This window comes from Pteropus vampyrus, unplaced genomic scaffold (genome assembly GCF_000151845.1).
Source record: "Pteropus vampyrus isolate Shadow unplaced genomic scaffold, Pvam_2.0 Scaffold64, whole genome shotgun sequence".
NCBI classification, from domain to species: Eukaryota; Metazoa; Chordata; class Mammalia; order Chiroptera; family Pteropodidae; genus Pteropus; species Pteropus vampyrus.
In genome coordinates this window covers 2,629,611-2,652,346 of record NW_011888845.1, presented here as the reverse complement: position 1 = coordinate 2,652,346, position 22,736 = coordinate 2,629,611, and the positions used below count along the sequence as shown (strand labels likewise).

Sequence of the window (22,736 nt, the reverse complement as noted above, 5' to 3'; positions counted from 1 at the left end):
TGTTTTGGCATTTTTGATACCAACAAAAAAATCCTTTACTTTAAATGTTTTTCACTGTAGATTCAATTACATACATAAATATTTACATTTTATTTCACTATGATACAATTATTCCCAAAACCTTATAAATCCCTATAATAAAGTAAATATTTCCATTTTTATTAATATTGAATAAAGAATAGGAAGAAACATTCCTATGTAGGTTTTCTTAAGTACAACTTGTTCTAAAAAAAAATGTGATTATAGTATACTAAAACTCTTTAAAATAGTGCAAGTCATTTGACAAATGAAAAAGATGGCTGGGTTCACCCATCCTTATGAAAAAGTTAAATTGAGTTAAATTCTGTAATAAATAAATTCAAATATTGTTTGCAACCATGAATACAAAAATGCTCAAAATGCAGAGAAAAAAATTGTGAGAGTATGCTTGAACAATTTGACCTATTCAATTTTAATAGGCTATTTAGAACAAATGTGCACTAAAACAATAAAACAGTAAGTGCAAGAAGTATGAAGATTAAAATTCAAAGTTTAAAAAATGCTTGAAACATGAATACTTTTTTCTCTGGAATAAACAAAAGAAACGTTTACTATAACTACTGAATGTGTCAAGAAATATGACTAGATATATGAATGTACTTGCATATCATGTGTTGTGAATTCAGCCTTCAGAGAAAATCACCAAGGGGTTTGACTTTGGGAGAATAGTGAAGGGTTTTGGATTATTTGTGCATTCACATAGAGAGCTTTTTTTCTCTCCTTTCTTTGAATACAGATATAAGTTAAATTAAAATGAAATCTGAGGACTATTAGAAATATATAGTAAACACTGTCATTCTGAAGATTCTTATTGATGGCAGCTTATTGTAAGATGATTATATCTTCATATTAGTAGGATCATTCCTAGAGAAAGCCATTGACTATAATGTTTAAAACATGCTTTCCATGTTTTTTATAGTTATAATATTCAAAGAAAGAACATCTTTAGGATAAAAAACTAAACTTCAAAGGCAAAAAATTTGTTAGAACCGAACAGAAGTATTTGGGGATGTAAATGACCACTATATGTTTTTTATATAATATACTCTTTTTCCCTCACATTAAGGCAGTTATAGACGTAAAGAAGTTACTTAAAAATACACAATAAAAACTTCTCAAACAAAATAGTTTGAATTAAAATTGAATTGCCTAGACTCCTAATAGCTGTATCAAACCATAAAGCTTGGTTTTTAAATATATTTTTCTATGACCATAAAGCCTTGGGAAATTTGACATATTTATAAATAAATTTATTCAAAGATAAAAAATGATTCAATAACTAAAATTTCTACATGTACAATCATTTTGTATTGATTTGAAATCATACATAATTATATATTTTAAAAATACTTCTCGTTTCAAAATTATATAATTATGATGAATTAACGGCAACATTCTACAACATAAAATTTTTTAAAAACTTTTTTGTATGTAGTCGTATTGCTACATCCTGAATTTCATTTATTTGTAGATTCTATATATAAGAACTCAGGAATTTATCCACAAATGGATTAGACACAGAGTAGGTACTTAAGGTTACTAATAAATATTATTATTATTTAAGTCATTTTAAAACCTGAATTAAATTGATCTTAAGAAGATCTAGTTAGATTTGCTAACATGGGCTGTTACTGTAATCTAATAAAAATGTAAATATTAAATATTGAATAAAAATATTGAACTGCAGTAACAGCCAGTGGCTAACATTTTAGTAAAGTCATAAAGGAGGTAAAGAAACGCACAAGAAATATCTGGGAATAGATCATCTAAAGTAAAGGAAACAGCATTTTTCAAAGTTCCTGAGGAAGAAGCTTGCCATACCCATTGTAGTAGCTATGGCCAGAGAGGAGGCAGCAAAAAAGTACATGAGAAGGGATGAGGCCAGAAATGTGACAAGACAGTAGGTCACTCTGAGAACATTGGCTTCTACCCTGTAAGATATGGTAGACAGTATGTTATACTACTTGCATTTTCAAGGCCTTGTTGTCCCTGAGGGAAAAATAGACTATGAGAGCATAAAAGTGGAGTCCGAATAACCAGTTCAGAAGAGATTGCAGTAATCCAAGATATGGCGACTGTTGGTACCTGAGTGGCAGTGGCGGAAGTGATAAGACATGGTCAGATACTGGCTATAGTTTAAAAGTAGGGCCAAGAAAACTTACTGAAGGATTGGGAGTGTTGAGTTTATTGTGTTTATAAAACAATACTTTTAATAGTGGAAGTCTTCTGATTTTAGATCCTTCTTTCTTAACATGGATTTTCATACAAATTATCTTTCATGGTTCTTCTGCTAAAATGACATGATCGTTATGAATCAATAACTGAGAAAAACCACTACAGTTCCACATGACAGCTGCCTCCCAAATAAGAAATGTGAATATTATCCACAGCAGGATTGTAACCACAAGCAGAAGAAAATTAGACAAAATAAATTGAAAACTGGTACATTTGAAGTATAACTTTAAAACTAATTATTGTTATTAAGGCACCTAATTTTCTGTACTTTCTCTTTCTCTAGTCGTTCTAGCTAATTTTACTGTGCATTCTATTTTAGCCTTCCACTAGGGTGTTGCCATATCTTTCCCTCTGGGAAAGATATAAAGATATTTATTTCTTGAATTTACTTACTTAATGAACTTTCTCTTTTTTATGGGTTATACCTGTTTTACCTATCAGACAGGTCTATTTTAAAATCTCTCTCCCACAATTTTCTTTCATAAAATGATTCATAAATCAGCATTTATTTATTCAACTAATTGAAAATATCATTTTACTATTGAGTTTGTTAGTGTTTGATATTTAAGAAATTTTATACAATGTTATATATTAAACTTAATGCTATATTTCCTAATAATTCTAATTGAATTAGATATCTCTAAGGTCCCTTTCACATTAATTTAATAATTTCCTGACTTTAATTGCCTAAATTTTGATTTTCCTTTGCTACTTGATAAAGATCAAAGACTGGGCAAAATCGAACAGCTAATGATATCTGTAAAAGTAATATATATGGCCAGATTACTGAATACCATGCTTCGCTGATGTCAAGCCATTCTGCCACAAAGAACATTTCTGAGACTTCTAAAGTTAAATATTGATCCACACAGAGAACTTAACACTTTTTGTCCTTATTATCTCAGTAGATAGCCATAGACTCTTCATTGTCTCCATAGTACTTGTACCCACCATATATCTTAGTTGTGTACTTATTTGTCTGCCATGTATGTTCCTCATATATAGTTCTTGAATTCCTTTTGTCTTGTAACCTAGCAGTTTGGCTTGTAGCACTTGCTTAATGAATGTTCATTAAATGGTCGGAGGGACATTACTGAAGGAGAGCTACAAGGCAGCAGGGCACCCTACATTGCTACAAGAAGGGTCCGATCACATAGTGACAATTTTCCCATCTTACCTCCGTCTATCTTTGGGCATTCCTACTTTTCAGTTGCCATTTGTGATTTTTCTATTATTAATGTTTAATTCTAAATAATCGTGAGTACTTTGTGAGATCACATGATCTGGCTTAGCCTCCTAGAAATGGAAATGCAAGAAAAAAGCAATTAGGATCCTCATGTGTATAAATGTGTATTTAATAATTATTTGTATTTTATATATACATATATATGAGAAAAGAATTTACTATTTATCTCCAAAAATTTATTATAACGCATAAGTAGTCTGAACCCTTAAAGAGAACAGTTGACACTTTGAAAGACATAATTAACCACGCAAATCCTAAAAATTATACAACAATTTTACACTTACAGGAGTGAGAGAGACAATCTCCTTTGGGTACAGAACATCTCTTGAAAACAAGTGTTTGGTCAGTCTCTAAATGTGGATTTATTTCTGCAACATAATTTTAAACAATGAAAATTACTATGGAAAATATATTCACAAGAAAAAAAAAAATTCTTAAAGTCATTAGTGTCACAAAAAAACAGAAAAGCATTTCAAGGGGGAGGGAGAGAGAGAGAGAGAGAGAGGGTGTGTGTGTTTGTGTGTGAAATCACTGAAGACCTGTCAAAAAATGTTTAAGAATCACATTTCAAATTATACTACGTTCATTAAACTTGAAGGGATAAAATGTGAGTGGATTTATTTATTTGTATTTTAATGCTCACATTTGTTTGTATCTCTTTAATTGGATATTCTTTCTCTTTTACACTTTTTAGTCAATACAGCATCAGTAGAAATCAAATAACTAAATGATGTGCTGGGATGTCTCTATGCATGAAAGAACCGTAACCTGCTCATGGTAATGTGGCTCATTTAAATTTCTCCACAATCAATACCTGTGGGAAAAGGGAACAAGTCAATTGAGAAAGAAAATTAGAAAAATATATGAAAAACTTAGAAAAGTAGGAAAATAAGATATTGGAGGTAGGGGGAAAGCTAAAAGATTAATGATCCTGAAGAAAATGTATACATCTAGTTCTGAGTAACTGTGTCATTATTAAAATAAACTGTATGGACTGTATAGAGTAAGTACATCACCAAGAAGAAATTTAAGAGGGTATTAAAGACAAAGCAAAAGTTCACAATGTTTCTGAAACTGTATACAGAATTCTGGGCTAGTAGTCCACATTGTGCCTAGGTTGGCACTGGTAATCTTGAAAACCGTGTGATTCTAATTTGTTTTGGGAATCACAAATAAACACTTCTTTTAGAGGAATACTACATTTTTAAATTACCTAGATGAGTAAAGAACACTTAGCATTATATAATTCATTGATTTTGATTTTACTTGGCTTCCAGAAATTCTGGAACCAGCATTCTGTTAATGACAAGAAACCTTCCTTTTAAAGGGGAACAAATGTATATACCAATATTTATAAATCTGTTCACTATACCCTTACAATTATATCTATATTATTAGCTTAAACAAAACATGCATTTACCGTATTCATATCACTTTGATTTTACCAAACTTATTTTGGGGTTAATATACCATAACAGCAGATGAGATGGTATTGTACAGAATTATGTGGGAAAAAAATCTAGTTTTCTGTCCTTTCTGGACTGTACCAAAAGCATTTAAAAATACTCAGGACTTCAATATTGCTATAGAAAGCTCAAATTTCTTTGATTCAAAATATCATTATCAAGAAAAAAGCCAGAATTCATAATCCTTGGGGCCAATGCACATTCAGGCTAATCACATTCAGTACTTTTGAGGTCAGAATTTATATCTGAGTCTAAATCAATATTAATATTCCTTCTCGGCACTTGGTAGATGAAAAATGTTTTTTGCAAGGGAAGAGTTTCTATTACTTTTATTAAATAGTAGTTAGTTCGCTGCACTTTCCTTAGATTTAAAAAAGATATTGTAGAAATGGCTATGTTTATAGTTTCAGAAGTTGCAAGAAGTGCTTTTGAGAAATGATATTTTAACTTTATGGGATTCTATGACTTCACAATAATAGTATTTTCACTCAGTTCAATATGCTTCTTCCTTAAAAATCTAAAAGTGTTAAAGTATACTAGCTCACTGGTCTTCATAACAATCTCATTAGGTCTGAATAGATTCCTATTTGATAAATCTTTGAAGAACCTGCTTCAGATGAAGCAGACTTATTGTTCTCCAAAGCATAGATTAATTCAATCCTCGACCAATCTCCTTTATGAGAATGGGAGCCCGTGAATCACTTTTTCTATATCTAAGTTCAGAGATAGAACTTCTTCCTATACTTATATGGATTTTCCCTCCCAAGGAATAATCATCACAGGGTCGGGAGGCAGACAAGGTAAGTTGCACAGGGAATAGTCCTGCCCATTTTACCATACTCTTCCCCAATTTGCCCGTCACATTTCTTACCCTTTTTAAGAGTATACTGTTTTGTCAATAAAAGGAGAGAAAATTGAGAAAGGGAGAAATGTCAGAGAATTATTTTTTCCTACCCTCTTGAGCTAAAGATCATTTTCAGCTAAGATAATTTTAGAAACATTAAAAAAATTTTGGTGTATGAAAAAACATCTAAGAAGCATATTAGAACAATCACACACTCCTTGTTGTGCATCAGGCAATACAGTATATTAATTTCCTTGTTCGAAAAACCTCTCCAGTTGTGTCTTATTGGAGAACATACAGTTATTTACAAATTATTTATGTTCCTGAATGTTCACAGCTGTCACACCAGTCACCCCATGGCATATAAAATAACTGGTTCTTTTAAGACACACTTAGCAGCTGCTGCTGTATCTAAGAGCATATAAAGAAGATAAGACTACTTCACAAATAAGGGAAACTCAGCAGTTGAGTGACAGATCTGTATTTCATGAACTAGCACAGTCTAAATGTCACTTATAAAGGATTTACTTTTGCAAAACAGAGTCAAATTTTACTTTTTACTCTCTAAAAAAATAAACAACTATAACAAAGTAATAGCAGGTTGTGTAATTATTATGAACTCATAACATCAAATGTTGGATTCCTCTTTTGGACTGTTTAAATTTCATGAACTGTATTTTAAATTTCATAGAGAATAAAAACAAATAAACAAAAATGTTGTTTTTGGTCTCTTGGTAAAAATTTGATTATTCATCAGCTAAATGGCCTTATCTGCCAAAGAATCTTATGTCCTCATTTGTTTTGCCTCCTACTTTACCCCTCAGGAAATGTTTATAGCAAGAAGAAAAAAGTCATAAGACCTTTGAGAGTTATTCTATTCTATTGCTTGTTGCTAAATTTTAACCATATTTAGTTTTTGCTCCTGTGGCTTAAAGTTCTGCCTCTTGCCCTAGTTTTCCAATTTCAATCCAGTCCCATTATAACAGATCCCTATGCTCAAAGTGAGATAGTGTCTTTTTGCTTGATTCAGTAGAGTAACCTTTTTATTTCTCACATCATCCATCTGTATCTGGACCTCAGGATAGGTCCCCTATTCCATAGCAATTGTATTCACAATCTTAAAGTAAATCATTTGGAACAACATACCTGGGAATTATGTCAGATATACTTTTCAGTGCATATATTTTCCCTTGGGATAGTTTATGTAATGCAAGAGCAGAAACAAATTGAGTAAGTCTATTTAATAGAGACTCTGAAAGCTCTGCCTTGCTATCATTGAAGACGAGAGCTGTCAAGAAACAAGCACTGAAAAGATGCATGCTGCTCTCTGCTCAGTGATGTAAGCAGAACAATCTTGGACAGAAGGACCAATATTAGACCATAGAATAGTTAGCACGAAATGGTGAAACGATTAATTCCTCAGATGTTAACTCAATGTCACAAAGGAAAAAGGAAGGAAAACAATAGAGCTACAACAATCTTGTAAACATTATGTAGATAATAGATTAATAAAGAGTAAGAAAAATGAAAAAGAGAAATACTTTCAATTCACCTCATGCTAAATGTGATTGGAAATAGCATAGCATTGCAAAATTGCTTTTATTTTATTTTTTTAATTTTTGCAATGGAAGGAAAGTTGGTATTTTTATGCTGCCATCTCAAGTCTATCATTTACTTTCTTTCCCAGACACCAGGCTGACATAAAGTGTAAATTGCAGGAATAGAGATGGTTTGAGATTTGTATTTCCTTACAAGATAAATCAGGAGCAACTTAAATGCTTCTAATTCAACAATATAAGAAAAAAGGTAAATTAAATAACAAAGTAAGCCCTCTGTAACGTGCTTCTGAGGGCAGTAACTTGGGAAGAAAGAATCATACTTCAAGGTAAACCACCTTCACAGTACAGACAAGCACCACATGATTAGTTTGAAATTGTCACACCACATTGTGGGGTTTATCCAGGTGATTTCACCAATCTGGTTTCATTTTAAAGCCAGAAGCAACTTAAATGCTCCATTTTCGTATTCCAAAGTAGAAGTTCAAATTGTCTTAAGAACATAGTTGTTAAGTCTGAAAAGAAGAGGTAATCATGTCCTTTGGATTCAAGTCACCTACTTATTCTCTCTGAGCGTTGCCATGTTTAAATTCAGCTGCTGTGCCAGCTTTCATTGCCTTCACTATGAGAGAAGTTAGAGTTAAGCTTGGGAAGATAATTAGAATTATTACTTCCTGAATTAATGAACTAGACCTTGCTGTCTCTCATGTCAGTAAAACAAGAAGTTGAAGACAGGTAAAGAGTCACTTGAAAGGCAGAAAAATATGCAGTGCAAGCAAATATTATAGTAACTGAATGCAAGGGGAGGCTTTTCAGCCTATACAAATTGAATTTACATTCCTATATTGATCAAAGTTCTTTTTTCTCTCTTCCTCAAATTCTTACTAATGTTTCCTATAAAAATAGGTTGTGGCATCTGAGATCCAAGCTGTTGCATACATAAATCTCATAAACATAATAAAAAATAAGGGAATAGGAGAGGCAGGAATTCATATTCGTTCCTTAAGGCCATTACCAGCTTACATGTCATTATTTTATGTCTTTCTGAAACCAATATGCAGTGACAACAATCATTTCAAAAACTAGTTAAATCAATCTAGAAACCAATCAGCTCATTCTGAGACCCATAAAATATCCTGAGATTTGAACTTAACTTATACAACTATTTTTGTAGTTATTTTGTATAGATGTTGTGAGTATCCAGTTGGAAAGTAAGGGGTGACTAATAAGATTTATACAGCTACCATTATTAATACCTCTTTGCCTAATGAAGTTAAAATGCTTCACGATTTTTACATTTAGGCTCTAAATATGAGGATATAATATTATATTATTCAATTCAAATCTGAAAAATAATCTTCTTCACAATGTTAGCTAAATGCATGTACTCTATAAATGTTTATGTTGTCTTGAGGCTATGCTCTTCAACTATACAATTGCATTGTCAAATTGAGATTAATTTCAAAGTTTTAAGGATTATTTTAAAGCAGGCAAACAAACATTTACCAAGAATCTCTAACTGGAGTGAAAGGCTTGAGAAGAGCTAATACTGATTGTCACATGGAAGGAAAGTTTAATATGCTTAAATAGAATTATTTTTATATCCTTTATTTTAACTGTATGTCATAAAGTAGAAGAAAATACAAAAGCTACAATAATACAAATGTGTAATGTTTAATTGTCTCAATTGTATAAAAGGACAGATCACATAGTGCTGACAGTTCATTTTAACAATACCTAGACTTAGAAAATTCAAAGATTTTAGTAGCTCTGTGCCAAGAAGTGGAGGTAGGGACAAAGAAGACCAAATATATATTTCTTATATTAATGTTTTCAAGCTTCCGGTCAAGATGGCAGAGTAGGTTTGTGCTTGCCTCCTCTTAAAAATACATCATAATTCCAACTAAACTACAGAATAGCCATCATTTGGAGTCACCTGAAGTCTACCTGAACAGAAGTCCTACAACTAGAGACACACAGAATAGGCTACCTCAAGCCTGGTAGGAGGGTCGGGTACACGGAAAGAGCTGGTCTCACACCTATATGTGGCAGTTGAAAATCAGGAGGGGTAGTGCAACTACAAAGATTTCCCCAAAGAGTGAAAGATCCCAGCCCCACACCAGGCTTCCTAGCTCAGGGTTCCAGTGCTGAGAAGCGAAGTCTTCACAACTTATGGCTGTGAAAACCAACAAAGATTTGGGCTGAGTGAGACAGAGGGATGCTGGAGTCTCAGGCATTCCTTTTAAGAGACTTAAACACAAACTTACTTGCTGACAAATTCATTCACTCTGAGCTCCAATGCTGGGGCAGCAGCTCAAAAGGTACCAGGAACATACAAAGAGGAATTGAATTGTCTGACTTCAGGGTAAAAGTTGGAGAGACAGCTTTCTCCCAAACAGAAGTAGTGGCAGAATCCATTGTCTCTTTTGTTGAGCCCTCTCCCCTCCTGGCATGCAGACCCATGTTACTGCCATATCTGAGTCTCCATCAACTTGGCTAACACTGGTTGCCCTGTTCTAGTAGTTCCATGAGATTCTACTCAACTTGTAGACGCAAGTCACTTTGTGGTTTTTCCATACAAACAGCCTGTCTTGGCTCATGCTGTGTACTTTCAGAGGTTCACAAAATCTATGCAAGCAGCATCTGGCCTTGGTGTACCCCATACCTTTTGCTGAGTAGCCTCAAACCCAGCACTAGCAACAGTGAGCTTCAGTTTGCAACTTGGCCTCTTGAATCATACCTAAGCTCAGTGTCAGTGGCAGCCATCTGTACATTGCTTGGTGGTTCATGCCAGATGGCCCCAGGCAGGGCACTGGCTGCGGCTGAACTTGGCTTGTAGACCCTAGCCTGCATGCCCAGTATCCAGCTTCAGTCTGAGCCAGGGTACCACCCATTCGAGATGACACCTAAAAAGCAAACTGGGCAGGCACCAGAGTCTTACTAAAGCAACTCTTGCTTTGTAAGGTCAGCCCCTGTACAACAACTCTAGTCACCAGCCAGTCCCCATAACCATCAGCCCGAGAGTCAATCCCTCCCATTGACATACAAACAGCAACTAAGGCTCAACTACAACATGGGAGGGCATGCACAATCCATACAAGGACACACCTGGAGCACCTGGCTTAGGTGACCAGAAAGACTGAGCCCCATGGGACACCTTCTACATAAGGCCATTCTACTAAGACCAGGAGATATAGCAGTCCTACCTGATACATAGAAACAAACACAGACAGGAAGCCAAAATGGGGAGACAAAAACATGTCCCAAATGAAAGAACAGAACAAAGCTCTAGAAAAAAATAAACAAAATGGAGACAAGCAATCTGAGTTAAAAATATTGGTTATAAAAATGTTCAATGAACTTAGCAAAAGAGTAGATAAACTCGGTGACAACTTTAACAGATAGAAAACATGAAAATGGTTAAAGGAAATATAAAAAAGAACAAATCAGAAATGAAGACTACAATAACTGAAAGGAAGAATACCTTAGGAGGAATCGACAGCACGTTAGATGAAGCAGAGGATCACATCAGCTTAGCAGAAAACACCCAAATCAGAATAGCAACAAGAGAAAAGCTCCTTATGTATGCTGCCTACAAGAGACTGGCTTCAGACCGAAAGACACACACGGACTGAAACTAAAGGGATAGAAAATGATGTTTCGTGAAAATGGAAATGAAAAAAAAATCCGGGGTAGTAATACTTACACTAGACAAAATAGACTTTAAAACAGAGGCTATAACAAGAGACAAAGAAGGACCCATTTATCCCACTTTTGGGTATTTATCTGAAGAAACGCAAAACACTAGTTGGAAGAGACATGAGAATTCACATGTTTATTGCCACATTATTTACAATAGTCAAGATATAGAGACTACCTGGGTGTCCGTCAATGGATGAATGGATAAAGAAGAGGTGGTACATATATGCACAATGGAATATTACTTAGTCATAAAAAAGGAACGAAATCTTGCCATCTGCAACATGATGGACCTAGAGGGTACCGTGCTGAATAGAGTAGGTAGAACAGAGAAAGACAAATACCATATGATTTCATTTACATGTAGAATCTAAAGACTAAATAAACAAACAAATAAAACTGAAACAAACTCATAGATACAGCGAATATTTTCATGATTGCCAGATGGGAGGAGGTTGGAGGGTGAGTGAAAAAAAGGAAGGGATTAAGAAGGAGAAATATTTATGCGATTGTAAAGTATAATATAAGGTCAATAATATTGTAATAACTATGTATGGTATCAGATGAGTACTAGATTTATCCAGGTGATCATAGTGTAAGTTATATAAATGTCTAATCACTGTGTTGTATACCTGACACTAATATAATATCATATGCCAACTGTAATTAAAAAATTAAAATACATAAAAAATATATCCAGAAGAACATAACATTATTACTTGATTTTATTTTAGTTCCTTTTCAATACCCACCTCAGGCAACCAAAACATGTCAGCTCTAGCTTCATGCATCATAACACAGAAAAAGTGTTTACTAATAGACCATATAAATGCCCATGTCATGTTTATCTTAAAAATCTATTTGCAATATTTATGTGCTTGTCTATGACAAGTAGTCACTTTGGGAAGAGCCATTAATTAAATTGACCATAAATGATCCAACTGCTGCTGGAGAAATATAATAGGTAAAAGCATTTTTCTTTAAATTCTATATCTGCTCTCTCTAGAATCAGCCTGTGCTTAAAGTACATCCTAAACAGTTATTCCTACCATTAGTCAATATTTAGTTAATTTATTTTTAAATAACTTATTATTATAGTTATGTTACTATTTTTTCTTCTTTATAGTCAGTAACTTTATAATTTAAAACAATTGCATTCTAATACAAATTACTATTATGTAAATTTAAATGACATCATAAATATTAAGTAACATCATTAGAATATAGTTAAAGTTTAAAATAATATGATTAGCTTTTGCCTATAGTTAAACATACGGATATAACACCATTTATAAAAAGATTACTTTAATTTTCTTTTATCTGTGTGTGTGTTGTTTTCCTCTGTATTTTCAAATAATTGCCTTTATATAAAGTAGTAAAATTTATGTCATAATTTAAAAAAATTTTTAGTGATGTTAAAGGAATAGTTGTTTATATGTTATATTGATTTTAGCATGTGCAAAATGTCAACTAATAGCAATTATTTTGGAAAGATGGTATATAATACAATATGTCCTCCCTAAGACTTAATTCAATTCAAAAGTAAATTAATATCATTTTATTCATTAGTTATTTGTATGTCTCTGTGTTCTAGACTATATATCAATTTCCTATGGCTGATGTGCTAAAAGTTTTGTAAAAAATGGATCCATGTAAATCTATTACTTTTAAAAACTCACTTCTAAACAGAAGATTTGAAGCCAAGAAAGTAGATTGACATGGTTACTTCTTTAAGTATTAATATAAAATGCTTACACATAATTTGATCATTTATTTATTTAATATTTTTGTTAAATAAGTATATTTTGAAAATGTTTTGGATAGGATGCTAAGACACCGAGAGAAAAAATAAAGCATTATTTCTTGAGATAATTAGTTTAAATAATTTGATGAGACTATAGACATAGGAATTAATTATTATAATATGGTAAAAATAAGTGACAATTAGAGAAATGTAAAAAATAAAATAAAATAAGGATAAAAACTCTAACTAAAAAGTGCTTAAGTCTCTACCAAATGTTGGTCCAAACACTGTGACAGTATTAGGTGTACTAGAGATTTATTTACTGGGGGAAATGCTAGGGAAGGAAAATGATAAGAGACCCAGAAACTAAGACATCTTCAAAGTTTCATTTGTGCTCCTCACAATTTCTTTTGTTCTGAAGTAAACATTCACTTCAGAGCAAAAGAAGTGCAGCAATGAGCCTATACTCAAAACAATGGATTATGGAAAAACATGATGGTAGATAAAGCATGCTATAAGCCCATGGGTAGCAGTTTTGGCAGAAGCATTGTGTACAGAGAAGGAAAATCTATACGCAGAGTATATAGTCCAGTAAAAACAAAAATGCTGCCCTTTTCATGATGAAAGTGGTCCAATATAATCAACTGACAACCAGTAGCTGGCTGATGACCCTGGGAAATGATGCCATATTTGGGACTTAGTGTTGGACTCTGAGCTAGCCGATTGGACACTTAGTGATGGCTGTAGCCATGTCAACCTTTGCTAGTGGAAGTCCATGTTCCTGAGTCTATGCATAACCTCCATTTTTGTCACCATGGCCACTTTTTTCATGAGGCCATTGGGCAATGACAAGAATGGCTGGAAAAGGAAGCTGATTGATATCTACAGAATGAGTACTCATATCCACTTGATACTAAAATCCTCCTCGGCTGAGCATTCATGTGAGACACAAATTTCTTCATATGTTTGCCCATTCAGAGAGGTCTATCCAAATATCTCTTCCCTAAATTTTCTTGTCACTAATTTTCCAATCATGTCCATTCAAATCCCTGATCATCCAGACAAACAACTGGTCACAGCCTCATGAATTGGTATATAAACACACATCTGTCCGTTTCTCCTTTCAAGTAAAATGAACAACCGGATGCACTACCGAAAGTTTTACTTATTGGGGGAATTTTTCTTCACCACTATTCTTCAAGGGGGTCCCAAAAAGGGTGTTGTAAAGCTGCATCTGTCCACTTTTAGGTAGTGCTTGCATATCATGCAGAAATGACTGTAAGTCAGGCTTGAGTTCTCTCTTCTTCTGTTAACCAATCATAAGGAATTTCCTCAAAGTGTCATAAGTGCAGACTGGGAAAGAGAAAGCTGTATATCAGATATAGCGGCCAAGTGCCTTTGGGCTATTTCTTCATACAATTTGCTTGTGCAAATTGATATACTCAGGGCCTGCATATGCCCATTCACATATATACCACTTCCATTTGATGATGGGGTGCTACTTTGCACACTCAACTTTCTGACTTGGTAATATCCAGCTCATAACAGGCAGCTCAAATGACATGGTAACTTGGGGAGCTACGGTTCTAAGACATAGTGATAAGCTAAGATCTCTTTCTCAAAAGGAAGTGCTTATCTGCAGAGATTGACAGAACTTTGTTCCAAAATCCTAAAGGTCTACCCTGCAATTCACCTATAGTGGTCTCTCAAAGTCTCCAAACAACATCCCTAGTTGCCGCTGACACTTCAAGCACCATTGGATCTGCTGGATCATATGACTCAAGTGACAGAGCAGATGGCACAACAGCCTGGACCTGTTGCTGAACCTTGTCTTATTCTGGCTCCTAATCTAAACAAGCAGCTTTTAGAATTACTCAGAATATGGACCAGAGTAACACCCTAAATAAAGAATATGTCACACCCATTATCCAAAGAAGACTACTTGGCTTTGTGACTCTATTTTGGTTGTAGGAGGGTCCAGATGCAAAAATTTATCCTTTACCTGAGACAGGATATCTCAAAAAGTCTCAAACCTAGAAATTTCATTGAGGTTACAGCTCCTGAATTTCTGTTGGATTTGTTTCACATTTTCTAGCATAAAAATATCTTACCGATAAGTCTAGAGTAGTGGTTATTTCTCACTCACTGCATCTAATCAGCATAATGTCTTTAATGTAATAAACCAGTGTGAAACCTTGTGGAAGAGAAGGATGATCAAGATTCCTGAGAAGTAAATTATGATGTATGGCTGGAGAGTTGATATACTCATGAGGTAAAATAGTGAAGTTGTATTACTAGCCTTGACAGCTGAAAGTAAATTGTTTCTGGTGTACCTTATTGACAGGGATGGACATAAAGGCATTTGCTAGCCCAATAGCTATATACCTGGTACCAGGAGATCTGTTAACTTGCTCAAGCAATGAAACCACACCTGGTACATTAGCTGCAACTGGAGATACCACCTGGTTAAGCCTACTAACATCCACTGCCATTCTCTAAATTACATCTGTTTTCTACTTAGGCCAAATAGACAAATTGAACAGGCATGCTGTTTTGTTATCATCACCCCTGTGTCCATCAAGTCTTTTATAGTGGCCCTAATCTCCACAACAGCTCCAGGAATGCAATATTGCTTTTCGTTCACCGTTTTCCTATATAGAAGCATTTCTATTGGCTTCTACAGTATTACTGTAGGCCTTCCCCACAATAATAGCCCTCATTGCACAGGTCAGAGTCTCTATTGGAGTAATTTCTAGTGAGGGAAAAGGAGGAAGGATGTAGAGGAGATGGTGAGAGCTATTGAACACTAATACAGATCTTATCTCTGTCAAGAAATGAGGAAAAAAAAAAAGATTGAGTGGGAGACTTTAAACCGCAGTGCAATTCCAAGAAAGTTTTAGCAAGATTGAGTCTTCAAGCCAAAGTCATCCATCAGAGGAGTCCCGTGCCTCACAGAAATCAGCCTGCCTTAGCATGCCTTGTACGCTCATTCACCAACTAGGAGAAACCCTTAAGAAACATGGCCTCGATATGAATGTGGTGTAGAAATGGCTGTCAAAGTGAAGAAGATGGGGCCTTCCTTCAATTATACAATCCCATGGGGGAGATCTGAGAGGTGTATTTCCATGGCTTCCACATATTTATACCACTTACATTGAGACATTGTTTCACAACAACACAGAAAATGTTCCTTTGTGTGTAATAGAGGAAAGTTTTCTGAAACTATATTGGTCTATTGACACAGGCATGGTTAACCCTGTCTATTTAGTAAACATAACCAAAGTGAAAAGTATCTAAAGTGGCCAGCGCTGATGAAAGAATAATGTGGGATACATGATGAGAGGAGGAAAATTCAATCATAAAAATTTGATTCCTGAGTTTAAAAGGATAGAAATGGAAGTTCTGTATGTAAATACATCATTGAATAATGTTACCAATAAATTTTGCTAGTAATTTCACTGACATTTTTAAGCTTATTTTTTCTCCTTCATTCACCAGGTTATAATACCCAAGATAGAAGATTAAAAAGAAACTCAAAACTGTTGTGAATACTTGCAGTTAATTTCTAATTTGAGTTATCTCTAGCCATCTTTAAAATAACCAAAGTACGTCAAAACTCAGTAGAAAATTTTTATTTTCCAAAATTAGCTTCACTTAATATGAGAAAATCTTAGAATTTCAATGTTATGATCAAAGATTTTTGTGTCAACTCACATTGCATAAAACACTTTTTGCATTAAAATTGATTTGTAAACAGAAAACAGTTTGTCCTGCTCAAAATTCATTTTCAACTATATGTTCTATATATCTCTGCCAAGGCACTAACATCCTGCCGACGTTTTTTTTTTTTTTTTTTTTTTTTTGGTAATGAATGCTGAAGATCCGATGAGCCTATCTGTAATGTAGAGGACAAAAATAAAAACATATAGATGTCTCAGTAATAGATACAGAATGAATAAGCGCCTATTTGGTTAAGAGCTCGGGTATCTGAAAATATGTCAAATTGACTTTTACAAATTAATACAAACCTAAGGACAATAACTTTGTTCCCTCATAAGGCATTTAAACATTAGATGAGTTATATATTGTTTATGTGATTTGTTTATTTCAGTTGTATGCCATAAAAAGCTCATAACCACAGAGAACCTAGGAATGGATTTAAATACAGGTAAATATGGGTAATCAGTGTCACAAAGAAAATGAGATCTAGATGTTGTATACTAAATGCCTGTATGACGTTTCGATGCCATGCATATAAATTCTCAATTGTCATTTGAGCGCACTATCTTATATTTCAGGGCCACCATGAGGAATGTCACTTTTCTCTACTGCAATTGATATTTCCTGTTGAAAGAAATGAAATGAGTTACACTGCAGTAATGTGAAGAGTCTGAAAGTATAAAATTTAAAGCAAACCTTTTTTTCTAGTCCTCATTTGTATTCCTATTCTAATTGCAGAACTGATTGTGCTTCCTTAGCAGACAGTGAATTCTTTCTGTGCCTTAAATTATTCTACCACTATAATAGGAAAAAATTTCAAAATTAGAGTAAAAGTGCAATTATAGGATTAAAAAAATATAATAAGATTTTTGTGGATTAAATTAGAACTATAGGTATATTAATCAATAAATGGATAAATATAAATATAGATAATTATCCATAATTTTTTTGTCTTAAAAATTATATTTTATGGTAAAATTCTCCCTGGACTGAAACTTGGCTGATAGGCTTTCAGTCCAGATGGACAATGAATTTTTCAATTATATATAAAAAATAAAACATTCATTAAAAAAGACTTGAAAACGAAAGATGTTTGTGATCTTAGGCTTCTTATTTTAATTCTTTTTGAAGGTAATTCAACATCTTAACATCTTGGTTCTTAATTCAGAAAGTGATTTCTCTGTAGGCAAATTTGAATGAAGTGAGGAACAATTATTCAGGTAATGAAGATGAATAAACTTGTTCTAAATGAAAGTGGTTTTATTGGTTCAAATTATCCAGAGTGGATACATAAATTAATTGAATTAGTTAGAAAATTGCTCAGCACTTCACTTTGCATGTGTGGATACAATCTGAATAATATTATAATAAAAATATTTAAAATGGTATACCACCCAAATATGTGCGCCTTCTGATACAGAAACATTTTTGGGAAGTAAAACTGCACAATACTATATTAATAAATGAATGAGTCTAGGACAAATAAAATAGTATATCTGTCTGTGATTTTAATAAACCGTGTTAATTACATATAAATTTTACCAAAGCTTTCGCTTTTCTTTAATCCAAAATATAACAAAATGAATAGATCCAAGTAATAATCAAATAAATATGTTTTCATCATTACAAAGAATTGCAAAAATAACAGGCTCCATTAGGGTAATAGCATTTTGTTCTAAATATAAATTTTGAATTTACATTTTTTATGGTTTTGAAAGCATTTTCTCATAGCAATATTTTAAAAGGAAAACTCAGACATTTTTCCTGGTCAATTCTATTTCCTATCAGGCTGCAAATCCACCTTGTCAACTCTTTTTAAACCATCGAGGTATGAAAGGGAGAAGAGAGCAACATGCTAAGTTTGAGTCCCTACTCTGTTACTTACTGATGTGTAAAAGTAAGCAAGGGTTCATTTACTTTATTTGTGAATATTAAATGAGATTATGCATGGACAAATATTTTTAAACTATTGTGTTTTAAAAATAGTAATATTAAGATGATGTTAGTAACCATTTTAAAGAAAACAAAACAAATCTCAGTTGGAAACAATAATGGTTTAAAACATTTAGAAATATAAAATATATTCAATTTCCTATTATTTTATATTAAAAATATTCTTGTTGAAGACTAAGAATTAAATATATAGAAATATAATTCTGGAAACATATAACTATTGATCAAATATATAGTTAACATAAGATTAATGAAGAACAATTACTAGTTGTTTGTTTTTATCGATCTATAAATAAATGGGGAACTCTTCCATGGAAAGAAAATGACCTAAAAAAGCGTGGAAAGAAAAAAATCAGAAATATAATTCCATGATAATGAGCAAAACAAATTTGATCCAACAAATTTTTATTGAGCATGTACTATATAAGAGTGTCGATGGTATTCTACATAGTTATAAAGAAACCCTGAGAAAAAGCATGTGCTTGAACCAAAATAGATTTGCTTTCGGGACTCAGCTAAATGTTGTCGAATCAATTGCATTATGCCCTTGAGTCTTTTTTATAATTATCCAGAGGTCTCTTCCGTCAGAATAGATTCAGTTTGCAAGACTCTGGCATCTTTAGGTATGAATAAAGCACATATTTATCAGACTTTTAAATAAAGTATCATAGTGGGCATTGCATTGAGACAATGTACATAATCTTGAAGATATAAATAAGAAAAAGAAAGTAAAGGAGTGGTTCAGGAGTCATAAGTTATTGCCTGGCAACTAAGAGGATTTAATGTTGTCCTCATCTTTACTATACTTTAGACAGTTTTTCTTCCTAACTCTAGGCTCCTGACATTTCTTTCTTAGAACATCTACTTTAGTAAACTTGAAATTATAATTTCTTTCTTTGCCTCTTTGAGATGTGTATCCTCTACAATCCAAGAATATGGCTTCAAAAGGAGCCAACCTTTTGAAATGCAATTATCAAGAAGATGATTCCCCTATCTTTCAGTGTCTGTGGGAGGGTAGGAGCCCAGCTTAGATAAGCACCAATGAACAAACACAGATGGCCTAGTTACATTGACCAATCTTCCCCCTGTCATCTTCTAATACTTTTCCACTAACTCACAGAGCACTTAAAAACTCTGCTGTCTTTTGTTTCAAAGGAGTTGAGTTCAATCCTTCTCTCCTAATACAATAGTCTTGAAAAAAAGTCTTCCAGACCTGTTTAACTGGTGTAATTTTTTTTTTTTAATATTGGGAAAAATTTGGCATAAAATCAATCACTTTCTCTTCCTCTGTCTCTCAGTCAAAAAAAAAAAAAAGTTTAAATCAGTTATATAAAACTAAGGATGTATAAAACTGAGGATGTAGAAAGAACACAGGCAATATTTCCAGATCTCGCCAAATGATTTTTATTTGTTTGTAATTTAGTATAACTCAGCAGTCTCTTGTAGGTAGAGGATTGTTGAGAAACTAAGTATTGAATCTAATGTTTCTTCTTTTTTTTTTTGTATATACATATATTTAAATAACCAACATGAACAATATCCTATAGGGAGGGAGAGTGGGGAGACTAAAAGTCTGGAGTAATTCACTAAAGTTTAAGAGACAGCATTCAGTGCTTGATGGCTGAATTTAAGTAGTCTTTAAATACTCACTTGAAGCGATGCATACAGCCCTGCATCTAATTATTTGGTACATAGACTATCACTGAGAGAAATTTTCCAATGTTAGTAACTTCAGTTCAAAACTCTAGAAAAAACATCTTGTTGTCTTTCCTGGAAATATTACATACTAAAAGGAACATTAGCTACTAAAAAGATCAGAAAAGATGAAATGAGATATGCAATATAAAACTTTTTAAAAGAAGGGATAACATCAGAGGAAATAACAAATGAGAATGAATACATTTCTAAGAAAAAGTTTTAACTATTTTACATATCTTTTGTATGATATCTTTTCTATGCTGTGTATAGACTTAGAATATACAGAAAATTCTAAAGAAAAAGAAAAAGTTGTCATTGACACATTAATTCAATACACAGATATTAAAACCAGTTTTGATTTGAAAATCCCTATGTAAGTTTTCCTTCTTTTCCCTTTCTTTTCCCCATCTTTTTTTTCTCTGTCTCTCTCTTTCTCTTTTTCTTCTCTTCCTTTCTTCCTTCTTTCCATCATTTTTTTAAAGGTGCCTGCGTGACTGCAGGTTATTCTTTACAGTACAAAATAGGACTTTATAAGTTGAACTATAACTCCATAGCAGATAAATCTACATTGCTCTAGTGCCTGGACATGCTCAGGGAGAAGGTTAAATTTAAGAGCTATTTAATTTGCATGCCTAAGTTATAACTTGAAAGTCTTGAAAGTCTATAAGAATTTATTTATGAAAATGTACTTATTTATGAAAATGTACTTAATTATGAAAATCCTCCTTATTAAAGGCATTCTTTTTTTCTGTTCATATGTATGTGCCAATTTCTTTGACCTATTTCTTTTATAATTCTTGTATCTTATTCCTCCAGTAGAATCCATGTAGACTCCATAAATATTAGCTAAAGCATAATAATTAGATGCAAGTAAATTGACATACTTTCCCAAAGGCCAAACTGGTTAGATAAAGATTAATTCTTTGGACTAAGCTAGCATAGAGATATGGTCATGGTTTGGGCAGATTTCTTCAAGTGCATACAGCACAGCATCACAGTCTACCTAATTCCTATGCTCTCCTCAAATATTTCTGCCTGCAAACCATGATAGAAGTTTACTGAATTGTATCTGAATGATAAAATGGTTTGATGCATTCAAATAAAGTCTCTGTTAATTGTCTGCCTGATCGGATCTATGCCTTTTTATGCATGAAACTACAGAGACATTCATAAAAATAAGTATTTGCATTGTAGATATAAGTTAAAATTTCAGAACTATATATTACAACCTGAATTTATTCAAATTGCCTTGAAAATATTGAGGCAAGTAATTCCTTATTTAAACAGTTTGGCTATTTTATCACACTACTGAAAAGCTAGTGATTATCTACTTTTTTTGTCACTAAATTTGTTAAACCGATGTCTCAAATTTTTATTTGTGTTCAAAGGTTGAACATCAGAATGTTTTGGGAATACACTGGGTTAATAAGGTGGTGAGGGAGAAAGCAAGGGAGATGGATATATTTAGGTAATATGTCCTTATAACTTTGATATATTTTTTCAATGACTTGGTAAAACAACTGGCATTTTACCATCAATCTAGAGTCCATTGAATGAGTAAAAAAGGCCTATCACTATAACATAAAAATATTAATAAAGTTTATCCATCAATAAATCAAATTAATTTCATGGCACTAAGATTTAATAAAAAGTCTTTTGGATGGTATCCTTTATGACTTTTGGAATATTAGAAAAAAATTTTAGATAATTTTTTCCCTACTATGGTGTTCTGGCAATCAGATTTTTAAAATATTGGACTCTGAGATTTAGTGTAATGCAGTTATTATTTTAACTTTCTAGTGAAACAAGATTGTATCTTCATGATTATCTTTCAGTTAGAAATCCCCCTAATAAGATTGTAGATACAAAGGAGATGAGTTCTAGTTAAAATACAATCTCTAAGCTTTTTTAATCAACCGGAAAAAATAAAAACATTTCAGTTATGGAGTCCTAAAATAGATCTTCTGTCCATGAAAAGTAATGCAGTCTAGACTCTAGAATTCTTAACCTGAATGTTGTAACCATTATTTGATCTTTCTCCTGCTTTGCGATTCATGATACGTAAACTTATAGAGTTGGAGAAGCTGAGGTTTGGCTTGATTAAGCATGTGAAAAAATGAATATTCACCGGTTGCCACTCTGAATTATTCTGACATTTGAAGTGTTTGTTCCAACCAAAAATTTTTTAAGCAGGTACAGATATCCTTATTTATCAGATAAATGAGATCTTTTTTCCCTTGTCTTTTATTATCCTATAGATGGTACTAATCATTAAAACTTTAATGAAAGGTCTTATATCACAAAGAAATTGGCTTTAGCTTTGTTCAGAATTTTTTAAATGTATCTCACTAATATTCTAAGCTCTATGAGGACAGAGATTTGGTCTCCTTTTGAATGTTGTTGTTTACTGATGTATCTATCCCCAGTGCCTTCCAAAGTGACATACAGTAGATGGTAAATGAATATAGGTGACTGATTGAATATGTGCCTTCTTTAGATTTATTTTCAAAAGTTGAGTATTGCTGCACATTTAGAT

The 22,736-nt window shown here is 33.0% G+C and overlaps 1 pseudogene; it reads right to left on the bottom strand.

Annotated features, from left to right (window-relative positions):
- LOC105292807 overlaps positions 1 to 22,736 on the bottom strand; it is a 98,153-nt pseudogene that overhangs the window by 43,525 nt on the left and 31,892 nt on the right.